Here is a 16975-nt window from a genome sequence, read left to right on the forward strand (position 1 = left end):
TGAGCCTCAGATTCCCATTGTTCCTCATTGGGGAACTCATTGGAGGTTAGTGCACGCCCACTGAGGTCTTCCTCAGTGGCGTCCTCCTCCTTTCCTTCCTCCCAAAATTCGGCCATGTTGATGGCCTTGCACTCTCCTTTTGGATTTTCTTCTGTGTTGCTTGGGAGAGTACTAGGAGGGAGTTCAGTAACTTTCTTGCTCAGCTGACCCACTTGTCCTTCCAAATTTCTGATGGAGGACCTTGTTTCAGTCATGAAACTTTGAGTGGTCTTTATTAGATCAGAGACCATTGTTGCTAATTCAGAAGTACTCTGCTTAGAACTCTCTGTCTGTTGCTGAGAAGATGATGGAAAAGGCTTGTTGTTACCAGGCCTGTTTCTTCCACCATTATTATTATTGAAACCTTGTTGAGGTCTCTCTTGATTCTTCCATGAGAAATTTGGGTGATTTCTCCATGAAGAATTGTAGGTGTTTCCATAGGGTTCTCCTAGGTAATTCACCTCTTCCATTGAAGGGTTCTCAGGATCATAGGCTTCTTCCTCAGATGAAGCTTCCTTAGTACTGTTTGGTGCATTTTGCATTCCAGACAGACTTTGAGAAATCAAATTGACTTGTTGAGTCAATATCTTGTTCTGAGCCAATATGGCATTCAGAGTGTCAATCTCAAGAACTCCTTTCTTCTGACTAGCCCCATTGTTCACAGGATTCCTTTCAGAAGTGTACATGAATTGGTTATTTGCAACCATTTCAATCAATTCTTGAGCTTCTGCAGGCGTCTTCTTCAGATGAAGAGATCCTCCAGCAGAGCTATCCAAGGACATCTTAGATAGTTCAGAGAGACCATCATAGAAAATACCTATGATGCTCCATTCAGAAAGCATGTCAGAAGGACATCTTCTGATTAATTGTTTGTATCTTTCCCAAGCTTCATAGAGGGATTCTCCATCCTTCTGTCTGAAGGTTTGGACTTCCACTCTAAGCTTACTCCATCTTTGTGGTGGAAAGAACTTTGCCAAGAAGGCATTGACTAGCTTTTCCCAAGAGTCCAGGCTTTCCTTAGGTTGAGAATCCAACCATATTCTAGCTCTGTCCCTTACAGCAAAAGGGAATAGCATCAGTCTGTAGACCTCAGGGTTAACCCCATTAGTCTTGACTGTGTCACAGATTTGCAACAATTCAGCTAAGAACTGATGAGGATCTTCCATTGGAAGTCCATGGAACTTGCAATTCTGTTGCATTAGAGAAACTAATTGAGGCTTAAGCTCAAAGTTGTTTGCTCCAATGGCAAGGATAGAGATGCTTCTCCCATAGAAATCAGGAGTAGGTGCAGTGAAGTCACCCAGCACCTTCCTTGCATTGTTGGCATTGTTGTTGTTTTCGGCTGCCATGTGTTCTTCTTCCTTGAAGAATTCGGTCAGGTCCTCTAAAGAGAGTTGTGCCTTGGCTTCTCTTAGCTTTCGCTTCAAGGTTCTCTCAGGTTCAGGGTCAGCTTCAACAAGAATGCCTTTGTCTCTGCTTCTTCTCATATGAAAGAGAAGAGAAAAAGAGAATGTGGAATCCTCTATGTCACAGTATAGAGATTCCTTGAAGTGTCAGAGGAAAAGAGAAATAGTAAGAAGAAGGAGAAGAAGAATTCGAACTTTAATTAGATAATGTTCGAATTGTGCATTTAGAAGGAGTGGTACTCCATAAATAGAAGGATGTGGGAAGGAGGGAAGAGAATTTTCGAAAATTCAATTAAAAGATTTTGAAAACATTTTGAAAATTTGATTGATAATTTTTGAAAATTCAAAGTGAAAAAGAAATCAAGTGATTTTTGAAAAAGATTTTGAAATTAGAAATTAAAAAGATTTGATTGAAAACTATTTTGAAAAAGATGTGGTTAAGAAGATATGATTGGTTTTAAAAAGATTTAATTGAAAAGTTATGATTTGAAAACAATTTTAAAAGATATGATTTGAAAACAATTTGAAAAGATATGATTTTAAAAACTAATGACTTGCCTAACAAGAAAAGATATGATTCAAACATAAAACCTTCCTTAATAGAAAAGGCAAAAAAATGTTCAATCAAATCATTAATTGTTAGTAAGTATCCTTGAAAAAGGAAAGAAATTGATTTTGAAAACATTTGATTGAAAAGATATGATTTGAAAAAGATTTGGTTTTGAAAAACTTTGAAAACTTGAAAAAAAATTTGATTTGAAAACAAAATCTTCCTCCTAGCACCATCCTGGCGTTAAACGCCCAAAATGCTACCTCTTTGGGCGTTAAACGCCCAACCAGGTACCCTGGCTGGCGTCTAAACGCCAGTCTGCCTTCTTCACTGGGCATTTTTGAATGCTCAGCTTTTTCTGTATAATTCCTCTGCAGTGTGTTCTGAATCTTCAATTCTTTGTATCATTGACTTGAAAAGACACAAATTAAAAATATTTTTGGATTTTTAATAATCAAAATGCAACAAGAATCAAATAACAATGCATGCAAGACACCAAACTTAGCAGTTTGTGTACTACCGACACTATATGAGACACATGAACACTCAAGTCAATAGAATTTAAAGATCAAAACAAGAAATATATGCATGGATTCGAAAAATGTAACAAAAACATGCATTTGACACCAAACTTAAGATGAGACTCTAGACTCAAACAAGAAATCTTTTTTGGATTTTTATGGTTTTGCAAATTTTTTTGTATTTTTCGAAAATTAAGTGGGAAAAGGTATCAAAATTCTTAATGAGAATTCCAGGAATCAGTGCAATGCTAGTCTAAGACTCCGGTCCAGGAATTAGACATGGCTTCACAGCCAGCCAAGCTTTCAAGGAAAGCTTCGGTCCAAAACACTAGACATGACCAAAGGTCAGCCAAGCCTTAGCAGATCACTGCTCCAAAAGCAAAATTGATGAAAATCAACAAGCTCTTGTGGTGATAAGTTGAAACCTCGGTCCAATCAGATTAGACATGGCTTCTCAGCCAGCCAGATTTCAACAAATCATCATGAAACTCTAGAATTCATCTTCAAGAATTTCAAAAAAAAATAAATACCTAATCTAAGCAACAAGATGAGCCGTCAGTTGTCCAGCCTAAACAATCCCTGGGCAATAACGCCAAAAACTTGGTGTTGTTGCCGGATCTTGGCACTGATGTTACCAAAAGCTTGCTCAAAACTTGAACAATCCCCGGCAACGGCGCCAAAAACTTGGTGCGCGAAATTGTGAACAATACTTTTTCACAACTCTCATAATCCCCGGTAATGGCTCCAAAAACGTGGTAGCTCAATACCATGGCATTACACAACTTCGCACAACTAACCAACAAGTGCACTGGGTCGTCCAAGTAATACCTTACGTGAGTAAGGGTCGATCCCACGGAGATTGTTAGCATTGAAGCAAGCTATGGTCATCTTGTAAATCTTAGTCAGGCAAACTCAAATGTATATGATGATGAACGAAAATAATATAAAGATAAGGATAGTGATACTTATGTATATCATTGGTGTAAGAGCTTCAGACAAGTGTATGAAGATGCTTTCCCTTCCGTCTCTCTGCTTTCCTACTGCCTTCATCCAATCCTTCTTACTCCTTTCCATGGCAAGCTCGTGTAGGGTCTCACTGTTGTCAGCAGCTACCTCCCATCCTCTTAGTGAAAGCGATTGCATATGTCCTGTCACGGCATAGCGGAATTCAGCTGTCGGTTCTCGGTCAGGCCGGAATAATATCCATCGATACTTTTGCGTCTGTCACTAACGCCCTAGCCTGCTAGGAGTTTGAAGCACGTCACAGTCATTCAGTCATTGAATCCTACTCAGAATACCACAGACAAGGTTAGACCTTCCGGATTCTCTTGAATGCTGCCATCAAGTCCTGCCTATACCACGAAGATTCCTTTTAAAGAATCCAAGAGATATTCACTAAGCCTCGGATGCTTGTAGAACAAGAATGGTTGTCAGTCACCTTGTTCATGGGTGAGAATGGTGATGGGCGTCAATCATCACCTTCATCAAGTTGAAGAACAAGTGATATCTTGGATAAAGAACAAGTGGAATTGAATGGAAGAACAATAGTAATTGCATTAATACTCGAGGTACAGCAGAGCTCCACACCCTTAATCTATGGTGTGTAGAAACTCCACCGTTGAAAATACATAAGAACAGGGTCCAGGCATGGCCGAATGGCCAGCCTCCCTAAGGGTCTAAGATAGCAACAAAGATAGCTACCAAAGTCTCTCCTCTGATCTAAAATTGATCAAAAAAAATCCTAATACAATAGTAAAAGGTCCTACTTATAGAAAACTAGTACATAGATGAGTAAATGACATAAAAATCCACTTCCGGGCCCACTTGGTGTGTGCTTGGGCTGAGCAACAAAGAAATTTCGTGTAGAGACTCTCCTTGGAGTTAAACGCCAGCTTTAGTGCCAGTTTGGGCGTTTAACTCCCAATTAGGTGCCAGTTCCGGCGTTTAACGCTGGAATTTCTTGAGGTGACTTTGAACGCCGGTTTGGGCCATCAAATCTTGGGCAAAGTATGGACTATTATATATTGCTGAAAAGCCCAGGATGTCTACTTTCCAACGCCGTTGAGAGCGCGCCAATTGGGCTTCTGTAGCTCCAGAAAATCCACTTCGAGTGCAGGGAGGTCAGAATCCAACAGCATCTGCAGTCCTTTTGAGTCTCTGGATCAGATTTTTGCTCAGATCCCTCAATTTCAGCCAGAAAATACCTGAAATCACAGAAAAACACACAAACTCATAGTAAAGTCCAGAAAAGTGAATTTTAACTAAAAACTAATAAAAATATACTAAAAACTAACTAGATCATACTAAAAACATACTAAAAACAATGCCAAAAAGCATACAAATTATCCGCTTATCAGCAAGATGATCCTGAATCCTTTAATAGGAGGATGGTGAGAGCAGATAAAGGGTTAGATCAAGTTCTAGAGGACATATGCCTCCCTGGAACTAAGTGGATAACCAATTCAAAAGGTGTCCCAAACCAACTCAAGAGGGGAGACCTCAAACCAATTGCAAGAGGTTGGCTAGATTTTATTGGGCGTTCCATATTGCCCACTAGCAACCGTTCTGAGGTCACTATCAAGAGAGCAGTGATGATTCATTGCATTATGCTTGGAAAAGAAGTGGAGGTTCATCATCTGATTGCTTGTGAGATCTACAAAATTGCAAATAAGAATTCCACTGAAGCCAAACTGGCTTACCCAAGCTTGATCTCCTTGCTCTGTAAAGAGGATGGGGTAAAAATGGGAGTAGATGAATTCATACCCATTGAACATCCAATCACCAAGAAGTCAATGGAAGGACAAATGCAAGACAACTCTATCAAAAAGAGGGCGCAGGAGTTCCTCCCTGAATTTCTTGAAATTAACTACTGAGCCAGCCTAGAAGCATCTATAACCAAGTTGCAAGAAACTATGGAGCAACTTAAGGAAGAACAGCAGAATCAGAACTGCATGCTCTGCAAATTGCTGAAGGAACAAGAGAAGCAGGGGCGTGAACTTCAAGAGATGAAATGCCAAAAGCTCTCCCCTCAAGTTGAGGGAGCATCCACTTCTCAAAATCAAGGTTGTTGAGTCCTAACTGTGATAACCTCTATCATTAGGAGCCTATTTAATTTTTTTTGTTTTCTATTACTATTAGTCTTATCTTATATCTATTTTTGAGTCTTGTTCTTAATTCATGATTAATAAAATTTAAAGTTCATGTCTTAAAGTTATGAATGTCCTATGAATCCATCACCTCTCTTAAAAGAAAAATGCTTTAATCACAAAAGAACAAGAAGTACAGGATTTTGAATTCATCTTTGAAATTAGTTGAATTAGTTTGATGTGGTGACAATACTTTTTGTTTTCTGAATGAATGCTTGAACAGTGCATATGTCTTTTGAATTTGTTGTTTTAAGAATGTTAAAATTGTTGGCTCTTGAAAGAATGATGGAAAGGGAGAACTGTTATTGAGGATCTGAAAAATCATCAAATTGATTCTTGAAGCAAGAAAAAGCAGCGAATACAAAAAAAAAGAAAAAAAAAGAAAAGAAGAAAAGAAAGAAATAAAGTTGTGATCCAAGGCAAAAAGAGTGTGCTTAAGAACCCTGGACACCTCTAATTGGGGACTCTAGCAAAGCTGAGTCACAATCTGAAAAGGTTCACCCAAGTATGTGTTTGTGGCATGTATGTATCCGGTGGTAATACTGGAAGACAGAGTGCTTTGGACCACAGCCAAGACTCATAAAATAGCTATGTTCAAGAATCATCATACGTAACTAGGAAAATCAATAACACTATCTGAGTTCTAAGTTCCTATGGATGCCAATCATTCTGAACTTCAAAGGATAAAGCGAGATGCCAAAACTGTTCGGAAGCAAAAAGCTACTAGTCCCGCTCATCTAGTTGGAGCTAAGTTTCTTTGATATTTTGGAGTCTATAGTATATTCTCTTCTTTTTATTCTATTTTGATTTTCAGTTGCTTGGGGACAAGCAACAATTTAAGTTTGGTGTTGTGATGAGCGGATAATTTATACGCTTTTTGGCATTATTTTCAGTATGTTTTTAGTATATTTTAGTTAGTTTTTATTACATTTTTATTATTTTTTAGTTAAAATTCACTTTTCTAGGCTTTACTATGAGTTTGTGTGTTTTTCTGTGATTTCAGGTATTTTCTGGCTGAAATTGAGGGATCTGAGCAAAAATCTGATTCAGAGGCTAAAAGGACTGCAGATGCTGTTGGATTCTGACCTCCCTGCTCTCGAAGTGGATTTTCTAGAGCTACAGAAGCCCAATTGGCCTGCTCTCAACGGCGTTGGAAAGTAGACATCCTGGGCTTTCCAGCAATGTATAATAGTCCATACTTTGCCCGAGATTTGATGGCCCAAACCGGCGTTGCAAATCAGCTTCAGAATTCCCAGCGTTTAACGCTGGAACTGGCATAAAAATTGGAGTTAAACGCCCAAACTGACACAAAAGCTGGCGTTTAACTCCAAGAAGAGTCTCTACACGAAAATGCTTCAATGCTCAGCCCAAGCACACACCAAGTGGGCCCGGAAGTGGATTTTTCTGTCATTTACTCATTTCTGTAAACCCTAGGTTACTAGTTCACTATTAATAGGATTTTTTGACATTGTATCTGGACCTCATGACACTTTACACGTTTCTCATTGTATCTTCTACAGCATGAGTCTCTAAACCCCATGGTTGGGGGTGAAGAGCTCTGCTGTGTCTTGATGGATTAATGCAATTACTACTATTTTTCATTCAATCACGCTTGCTTCTATTCTAAGATATCACTTGTTCCTAAACCTGATGAATGTGATGATCCGTGACACTCATCATCATTCTCACATATGAACGTGTGCCTGACAACCACCTCCGTTCTACCTTAGATTGAGTAGATATCTCTTGGATTCCTTAATCAGAATCTTCGTGGTAAAAGCTAGAATTGATGGCGGCATTCAAGAGAATCCGGAAGGTCTAAACCTTGTCTGTGGTATTCTGAGTAGGATTCAAGGATTGAATGACTGTGACGAGCTTCAAACTCCTGAAGGCTGGGCGTTAGTGACAGACACAAAAGAATCACTGGATTCTATTCCAACCTGATTGAGAACCGACAGATGATTAGCCGTGCTGTGACAGAGCGCGTTGAACATTTTCACTGAGAGGATGGGAGGTAGCCATTGACAACGGTAAAACCCTACATACAGCTTGCCATGGAAGGAGCCTTGCGTGTTTGAAGAAGACAGTAGGAAAGCAGAGATTCAGAAGATAGAGCATCTCCAAAACCTCAACCTGTTCCCCATTACTGAAAAACAAGTACTTATTTCATGTTCTTTTACTTTTTACAATCAATCCTGATAATTATTGATATCCTGACTAAGAGTTACAAGATAACCATAGCTTGCTTCAAGCCGACAATCTCCGTGGGATCGACCCTTACTCATGTAAGGTATTACTTGGACGACCCAGTGAACTTGCTGGTTAGTTGTGCGGGATTGCAAAAGTGTGATTGCAATTTCGTGCACCAAGCTTGCCATGGAAAGGAGTAAGAAGGATTGAAGGAAGGCAGTAGGAATGCAGAGATCCAAAAGGGACAATTCATCTCCATGCACTTATCTGAAATTCCCACCATTAATTTACATAAGTATTTCTATCCTATTTTATTTATCTTTTAATTATCTAATCTCCCATAACCACATGGATAAGCCTGACTGAGATTTACAAGTTGACCATAGCTTGCTTCATACCAACAATCTCCGTGGGATCGACCCTTACTCACGTAAGGTATTACTTGGACGACCCAGTGCACTTGCTGGTTAGTTGTGCGAAGTTGTGAACCATGGCATTGACACCAAGTTTTTGGTGCCATTGCCAGGGAAAGAAAAAGCAATGAATTTTACAAAATGCAATAACATATGAATCACAATTTCGTGCACCAAGTTTTTGGCACCGTTGCCGGGGATTGTTCGAGTATGGACAACTGACGGCTCATCTTGTTGCTCAGATTGGGTTATTTTATTTTATTTTATTTTGTTTTATTATTCTTAAATTTTGAAAAAAAATTATATTACTTATCCTATTCTTCAGAATTTTTAAGAATGGATTCTAGAGTTTCATGAAGCATGTTGAAGCCTGGCTGGCTGTAAAGCCATGTCTAAATTCTTTTGGACTGAGGCTTCAAAACCATCTTCATAGAGGCAAACTAATTTGAATATTTGCTGTATGCTAAAGCTTGGCTGGCCATTGGCCATGTCTAGTGTTTTGGACTGGAGCTTTCATTGAAAGCTTGGCTGGCTATTAAGCCATGTCTAATTCCTGGACCGGAGCTTTAGACTAACATTGCGAAGATTCCTGGAATCCTTATTAAAAATTTTGAATTTCTTATTTTCTTTTTCTTATATGTTTTTCGAAAAAAATCAAATAAAATACAAAAAAAATTAGAAAATCATAAAAATAAAAAATATTTTGTGTTTCTTGTTTGAGTCTTGTGTCAAGTCATAAGTTTGGTGTCAATTGCATGTTCATCTTTTTCTTGCATAAAATTTTCGAAAAATTAATGCATTCATGGTGTTCTTCATGATCTTCAAGTTGTTCTTGATGAATCCTCTTGTTTGATCTTCATATTTTCTTGTTTTGTGTTGTATGGTGTTTTTCATATGCATTCTTGTATTCATAGAGTCTAAACATGAAAAATTTCTAAGTCTGGTGTCTTGCATGTTTTCTTTACATTGAAAATTTTTCAAAAATATGTTCTTGATGTTCATCATGATCTTCAAAGTGTTCTTGGTATTCATCTTGACATTCATAGTGTTCTTGCATGCATCATGTGTTTTGATCCAAAATTTTCATGCATTGAGTATTTTTAGTGTTTTTCTCTCTCATCATAAAAAAATTCAAAAAAAAATGAAAAATCAAAAAAATATCTTATCTTTTTAAATCTTATCTTTTTAAAATCTTTTTCAAAAATCATATCTTTTCCATTTTTTTTTCATATTCGAAAATTTCAAAAATCTTTTTCAAAATATTTTCAAAATCTTTTTCTTATCTTTACATCATATTTTCGAAAATTGCATAAAAAATTAATGTTTTGATTCAAAAATTTCAAGTTTGTTACTTTCTTGTTAAGAAAGATTCAAATTTTAAGTTCTAGAATCATATCTTGTGATTTCTTGTGAGTCAAGTCATTAATTGTGATTTTAAAATTCAAATCTTTTTCAAAACAAATTTCAATCATATCTTTTTAAAAACCATATCTTTTAAAATCATATCTTTTCAAAAATATCTTTTCAAATCTTATCTTTCCAAAATCATATCTTTTTTAATCATATCTTTTCATATCATATCTTTTTCAAACTTTAATTTCAAAAATATTTTCTAACTTCTTATCTTTTCAAAATTAATTTTCAAATCTTTTTCAACTAACTAATTGATTTATTTGTTTGTTTTATCTTTTATCTTTTATCTTTTTCAAAACCACCTAACTACTTTTCCCTCTTCAATTTTCGAAAATATCTCACCTCTTTTTCAAAATTCTTTTTAATTAACTAATTGTTTCAAATTTTAATTTTAATTTTATTTCTTCCTTTAATTTTCGAAATTACTAACCCATTTTTCAAAATTATTTTCGAATTTCTCTCCCCCTCATCTCTTTCTATTTATTTTATTTATTTACTAACACTTCTCTTCATCCTAAAATTCGAACCCCCCTCTCTGAGTTCGAATTTTCTTCTTCTCCTTCTTATTCTTCTTCTTTTCTACTCACATAAAGGAACCTCTATATCTGGACAAAGAGGATCCCTATTATTATTTTCTGTTCCCTTCTTTTTCATATGAGCAGGAGCAAGGACAAGAACATTCTTATTGAAGCAGATCTTGAACCTGAAAGGACTCTGAAGAGGAAGTCAAGAGAAACTAAAAATCAACAATTCAGAGAAACCTCAAAAAGAAAAAAAGAAAAAAAAAAGAGAAAAGGGAAGACAATAAGCTTCCACCTCCGAGTCATGGGAGATGGAAAGACTCATCTAAAGGGTTTATAGCTCAGTGGTAGAGTATTTGACTGCAAATCAAGAGATCCCTGAGATACCTAAGGGGATAAATTATCCTCCACACAACTATTGGGAGCAAATAAAGATAAGAGCACTAAAATCACTAGGGATCAAGCAACAAAGGCAAGGAAGAGACATAAAGGAGCCCAAAAAGCATCAATGGTCCTTCAAGAAGGCACCACCCTCACTAAGGTGGACTCATTCCTTGTTCTTAAATTTTTTTTTTATGCTTTTCGTTTTTCTATATGTTATATGTTTATCTATGTTTATGTCTTTATTACATGATTATTATTATTTAGTAACTATGTCTTAAGGCTATGAATAATTCTATGAATCCTTCACCTCTCTTAAATGAAAAATGTTTTTAATTCAAAAGAACAAGAAGTACATGAATTTCAAATTTATCCTTGAATTTAGTTTAATTATATTGATGTGGTGACAATACTTTTTGTTTTCTGAATGAATGCTTGAACAGTGCATAAATTTTGATCTTGTTGTTTATGAATGTTAAAATTGTTGGCTCTTGAAAGAATGATGAACAAAGAGAAATGTTATTGACAATCTGAAAAATCATAAATTTGATTCTTGAAGCAAGAAAAAGCAGTGAATGGCGAAAAAAAATAAAAAAATAATTGGCGAAAAAAAATAGAAAGAAAGAAAGAAAAAGCAAGCAGAAAAAGCCAATAGCCCTTAAAACCAAAAGGCAAGGGTAAAAAGGGTCCAAGGCTTTGAGCATCAATGGATAAGAGGGCCCAAGGAAATAAAATCCAGGCCTAAGCGGCTAAATCAAGCTATCCCTAACCATGTGCTTGTGGCATGCAGGTCCAAGTGAAAAGCTTGAGACTTAGTGGTTAAAGTCGTGATCCAAAGCAAAAAGAGTGTGCTTAAGAGCTCTGGACACCTCTAATTGGGGACTTTAGCAAAGCTAAGTCACAATCTGAAAAGGTTCACCCAGTTATGTGTCTGTGGCATTTATGTATCTGGTGGTAATACTGGAAAACAAAGTGCTTAGGGCCACGGCCAAGACTCATAAAAGTAGCTGTGTTCAAGAATCAACATACTTAACTAGGAGAATCAATAACACTATCTGAAATTCTAAGTTCCTAGAGATACCAATCATTCTAAACTTCAAAGGAAAAAGTGAGATGCCAAAACTGTTCAGAAGCAAAAAGCTACAAGTCCCGCTCATCTAATTAGAATTAATATTCATTGATATCTTGGAATTTATAGTATATTCTCTTCTTTTTATCCTATTTGATTTTCATTGCTTGGGGACAAGCAACAATTTAAGTTTGGTGTTGTGATGAGCGGATAATTTATACGCTTTTTGGCATTGTGTTTAGGTAGTTTTTAGTATGATCTAGTTACTTTTAGGGATATTTTCATTAGTTTTTATGTTAAATTCACATTTCTGGACTTTACTAGAAGTTTGTGTGTTTTTCTATGATTTCAGGTAAATTCTGGCTGAAATTGAGGGACCTGAGCAAAACTCTGAAAGCAAGGTTGACAAAGGACTGCTGATGCTGTTGGATTCTGACCTCTCTGCACTCGAAATGGATTTTCTGGAGCTACAAAATTCCAAATGTCGCGCTCTCAATGGAGTTGGAAATTAGACATCCAGAGCTTTCCAGCAATATATAATAGTCCATACTTTATTCGGGAATTAACGACGTAAACTGGCGCTCAACGCCAGTTCTATGTTGCTGTCTGGAGTCAAACGCCAGAAACACGTCACGACCCAGAGTTGAACGCCCAAAACACGTTACAACTTGGCGTTCAACTCCAAAAGAAGCCTCAGCTCGTGGATAGATCAAGCTCAGTGATAAACCCATATTTCATGGTTTATCTTGTGCTTAATTGAGTGGATTTTATCAACTCTTTACCCACTTATTCATACTATTCGCATGTTTTACATTTGTCTTCCTAATTATGTGCTTTGATTGAAAACATGTTTCTTTGATCTTATATTTGCTTATTATTAATCTTCTCTTATTACCATTAGATGCCTTGATATGTGTGTTAAGTGTTTTCAGATATTATAGGGCAGGAATGGCTTGGAGGATGGAAAGGAAGCATGCAAAAGTGAAAGGAATACAAGAAGTTGGAGAAACTGCTAAGCTGTCTAGCCTGACCTCTTCGCACTCAAATGACTATAACTTTTGCTATAGAGGTCCAAACGACGCGGTTCTAGTTGCGTTGGAAAGCTAACATCCGGGGCTTCGATTTGATATATAATTTGCCATAGCTGCCCCAACGCCAGACGATGCGAACGCGTGAGTCACGCGGACGCGTGACCTGGCAGGAACGCAACCCGCTCGGCCGCGTGAGCCATGCGGCCGCGTCACTTTTCTGCGACCTGTACGGACCAAAAAGCGCTGGAAGTGATTTTTGGGATGTTTCTAACCCAGTTTTCGGCCCAGAGAACACAGATTAGATGCTATAAAGTGGGGGAATGCATGTATTCATAAGAATGCCACTCATAATTCAATTTTCACAGTTTTAGATGTAGTTTTTAGTGAGAGAGGTTTTCTCCTCTCTCTTAGGATTAGGATTTAGGACTTCTCTTAGTTTTAGGAGTGACTCTCAATCCCAGGTTCTTTATTTTTATTTATTTTTCCAATTAAATTTATGAACTCTTCATGTTACGATTTTCTTTGAATTAATTTTATTTGAGGTATTTCAGTTTAATATTGCTTTATTTTATTTACATGATTATTGCTTCCCATCTAAAAGCATTTTTATTCCAGCAGCAACAATTTTCTTTCCTTTTGGTCTTGGTTAAATAATTGGTAACTCTAGCGTTATCAAACTCATTATTGATTGAAAATTGGATTTCTTCATTTCATTAATTCATATTCCAATAACTCTAGCCTTTCCCAAGGAAAGACTAGGACTTGAGGATTCGAATTAATTCACCCATTTAACTTACCTTCATAGCTAGAGGTTAACAAGGTGGGAGAAGAATCCAATTCTCTTCATAATTGATAAGGATAACTAGGATAGGATCTCCAGTTCCCATACCTTGCCAAGAGTTTATTTTATAGTTATTTATTTATTTTTCTTATTATTTTTTGTGCAACATACTGCCCAACTAACCTTTTACCTTGATCCAAAAACCCCAAACACACTTTTTCATAACCAATAATAAGAACATACTTCCCTGCAATTCCTTGAGAAGACGACCCGAGGTTTAAATACTCGGTTAACAATTTTTAAAGGGGTTTGTTACTTGTGACAACCAAAACGTTTGTACGAAGGGATTTCTATCGGTTTAGAGACTATATCTACAACGCGACTGTTTTTATGAAATTCTTTACTGGCAAAAATCCCAACGTCACTCAATCCAAACATACACCAAGTGGGCCCTGGAAGTGGATTTATGCATCAATTACTTACTTCTGTAAACCCTAGTAGTTAGTTTATTATAAATATGACTTTTTACTAGTGTATTAGTCATCTTTTGGCCATTCGGTCTTTTGATCATTCAGGGGGCTGGCCATTCGGCCATGCCTGGACCTCTCACTTATGTATTTTCAACGGTGGAGTTTCTACACACCATAGATTAAGGGTGTGGAGCTCTGCTGTACCTCAAGTTTCAATGCAATTACTATTATTTTCTATCCAATTCGATTTATTCCTGTTCTAAGATATTCGTTGCACTTCAACTTGATGAATGTGATGATCTGTGACACTCATCATCATTCTCACCTATGAACGCGCGTGACTGACAACCACTTCCATTCTACCTTAGACCGGGCACATATCTCTTGGATTCCTTAATCAGAATCTTCGTGGTATAAGCTAGAATTGATGGCGGCATTCATGAGAATCCGGAAAGTCTAAACATTGTCTGTGGTATTCCGAGTAGGATTCTGGGATTGAATGACTGTGACGAGCTTCAAACTCCTGAAGGCTGGGCGTTAGTGACAGACGCAAAAGAATCAAGGGATTCTATTCCAACCTGATTGAAAACCGACAGATGATTAGCCGTGCTGTGATAGAGCATTTGGACCTTTTTCACTGAGAGGATGGGATGTAGCCATTGAGGACAGTGATGCCCTACATACAGCTTGCCATGGAAAGGAGTAAGAAGGATTGAAGGAAGGCAGTAGGAAAGCAGAGATCCAAAAGGGATAATTCATCTCCATGCACTTATCTGAAATTCCCACCATTAATTTACATAAGTATTTCTATCCTATTTTATTTATCTTTTAATTATCTAATCTCCCATAACCACATGGATAAGCCTAACTGAGATTTACGAGATGACCATAGCTTGCTTCATACTAACAATCTCCGTGGGATCGACCCTTACTCACGTAAGGTATTACTTGGACGACACAGTGCACTTGCTGGTTAGTTGTGCGATGTTGTGAACCATGGCATTAACACCAAGTTTTTGGCGGCATTGCCAGGGAAAGAAAAAGCAATGAATTTTACAAAATGCAATAACATATGAATCACAATTTCGTGCACCAACCATCATAGAATATATCCAGGATGGTCCATTTTGAAAGCATGTCAGAAGGACACTTTTTGGTTCGTTGCTTGTATCTTTCCCAAGCTTCATAGAGGGATTCACCTTCTTTCTGTCTGAAGGTTTGAACATCCACTCTAAGCTTGCTCAGCTTTTGAGGAGGAAAGAACTTGGCTAAGAAAGCCGTGACCAGCTTATCCCAAGAGTTCATGCTATCTCTAGGTTGAGAGTTCAACCGTGTTCTAGCTCTGTCTCTTACAACAAAAGGGAAAAGCATAAGCTTATAGAACTCGGGATCAACTCCATTGGTCTTAACAGTATCACAGATCTGCAAGAATTCAAAGGATCTTCTGATGGAAGTCCATGAAACTTGCGATTCTGTTGCATCAGAGAATCTAATTGAGGCTTTAGCTCAAAATTGTTTGCTCCAATGGCAGGGATTGAGATGCTTCTTCCGTGGAAGTTAGAATTTGGTGTAGTAAAGTCACCAAGCATCTTCCTTGCACCTCCACCATTGTTATTGGGTTCGGCCATCTCTACTTCTTTTTCGAAAATTTTAGTAAAGTCTTCTTCAGAGTGTTGTGTTTTAGCTTCTCTTAGCTTCCTCTTCAGAGTCCTTTCAGGTTCTGGATCAGCTTCAACAAGAATGTTCTTATCCTTGCTCCAGCTCATGTGAAAAAGAAGAGAACAGAAAAGAAGAGGAATCCTCTATGTCACAGTATAGAGATTCCTTTATGTGAGTAGAAGAAGATAAGAATAGGAGAAGGAGAAGAAAAAAAAATTCGAACACAGAGAGGAAGAGAGGGTTCGAATTTTAAGATGAAGAGAAGTGTTAGTAAATGAATAAATAAATAGAAAGAGATGAGAGAGAGGGAATTCGAATATTAACTAAAAGAGAAGAAAAATATTTTTGTTTTTGTTTTAAAAATTAGTTAGTATTCGAAAATTAGGAGATGAAATAAAATTAAAATTAAAATTTAAAACAATTAGTTAATTAAAAAGAATTTTGAAAAAGGGTGAGGAATTTTCAAAAATTAGAGAGAGAAAAGTAGTTAGGTGGTTTTGAAAAAGATAAGAAAAAGTAAAACAAACAAAAAAGTCAATTAGTTAGTTGAAAGAGATTTGAAAATCAATTTTGAAAAGATAAGAAGTTAGAAAAGATTTTGAAGTTAAAGTTTTGAAAAAGATATGATTTGAAAAAGATATGATTGAAAAATATATGATTTGAAAAAAAGATATGATTGAAAAGATATGATTGAAATTTATTTTGAAAAAGATTTGGAAAGAAAATTAAAAATATTTGATTTTTAAAATTAGAATTAATGACTTGACTCATAAGAAATCAAAAGATATGATTTTAAAATTTAAAGTTTGAATCTTTCATAACAAGAAAGTAACAAACTTGAAATTTTTAAATCAAAACATTAATTGTTAGTATTAATTTCGAAAATAAAAGATAAAATTAAGAAAAAGATTTTGAAAAACAATTTTTAAAATTTTTGAAAATCATGAGAGAAAAATGAAAAAGATTTGATTTTTGAAAAAGATTTTGAAAAGATAAATTTTTGAAATTGAAATCTTGACTTGACTAACAAGAAACAACTAATTTTAAAAATTTTTGACTAAGTCAACCCAAAGATTTCGAAATTTATGAGAGAAATAAGGGAAAGATATTTTTTATTTTTGAATTTTTAATGGGGAGAGAGAAGAACACAAAAATGACACAATACATGAAAAATTAAGATCAAAACACATAATGCATGCAAGAACACTTTGAATGTCAAGATGAACACCAAGAACACTTTGAAGATCGTGATGAACATCAAGAACTTATTTTTGAAAATTTTTAAGAAAAAAAAACATGCAAGACACCAAACTTAGAAATTTTTAATGTTTAGACACTAGCAAATTGAAAATGCATATGAAAAACAACAAAAAGACACTAAACAA

At 36.2% G+C, this 16975-nt stretch overlaps 2 non-coding genes across 2 annotated transcripts; both read left to right on the forward strand.

Moving 5' to 3' along the window:
- The first annotated feature begins 875 nt into the window (after positions 1 to 875).
- LOC130983407 (small nucleolar RNA R71) lies at positions 876 to 983 on the forward strand. The gene has a single exon (XR_009087400.1). It is a non-coding gene; the product is annotated as a small nucleolar RNA R71 (small nucleolar RNA).
- Positions 984 to 15062: 14079 nt separating this feature from the next.
- LOC130984150 (small nucleolar RNA R71) lies at positions 15063 to 15170 on the forward strand. The gene has a single exon (XR_009088101.1). It is a non-coding gene; the product is annotated as a small nucleolar RNA R71 (small nucleolar RNA).
- The last annotated feature ends 1805 nt before the right edge of the window (positions 15171 to 16975 follow it).

This window comes from Arachis stenosperma, chromosome 5 (genome assembly GCF_014773155.1).
Source record: "Arachis stenosperma cultivar V10309 chromosome 5, arast.V10309.gnm1.PFL2, whole genome shotgun sequence".
Classification (NCBI taxonomy): domain Eukaryota; kingdom Viridiplantae; phylum Streptophyta; class Magnoliopsida; order Fabales; family Fabaceae; genus Arachis; species Arachis stenosperma.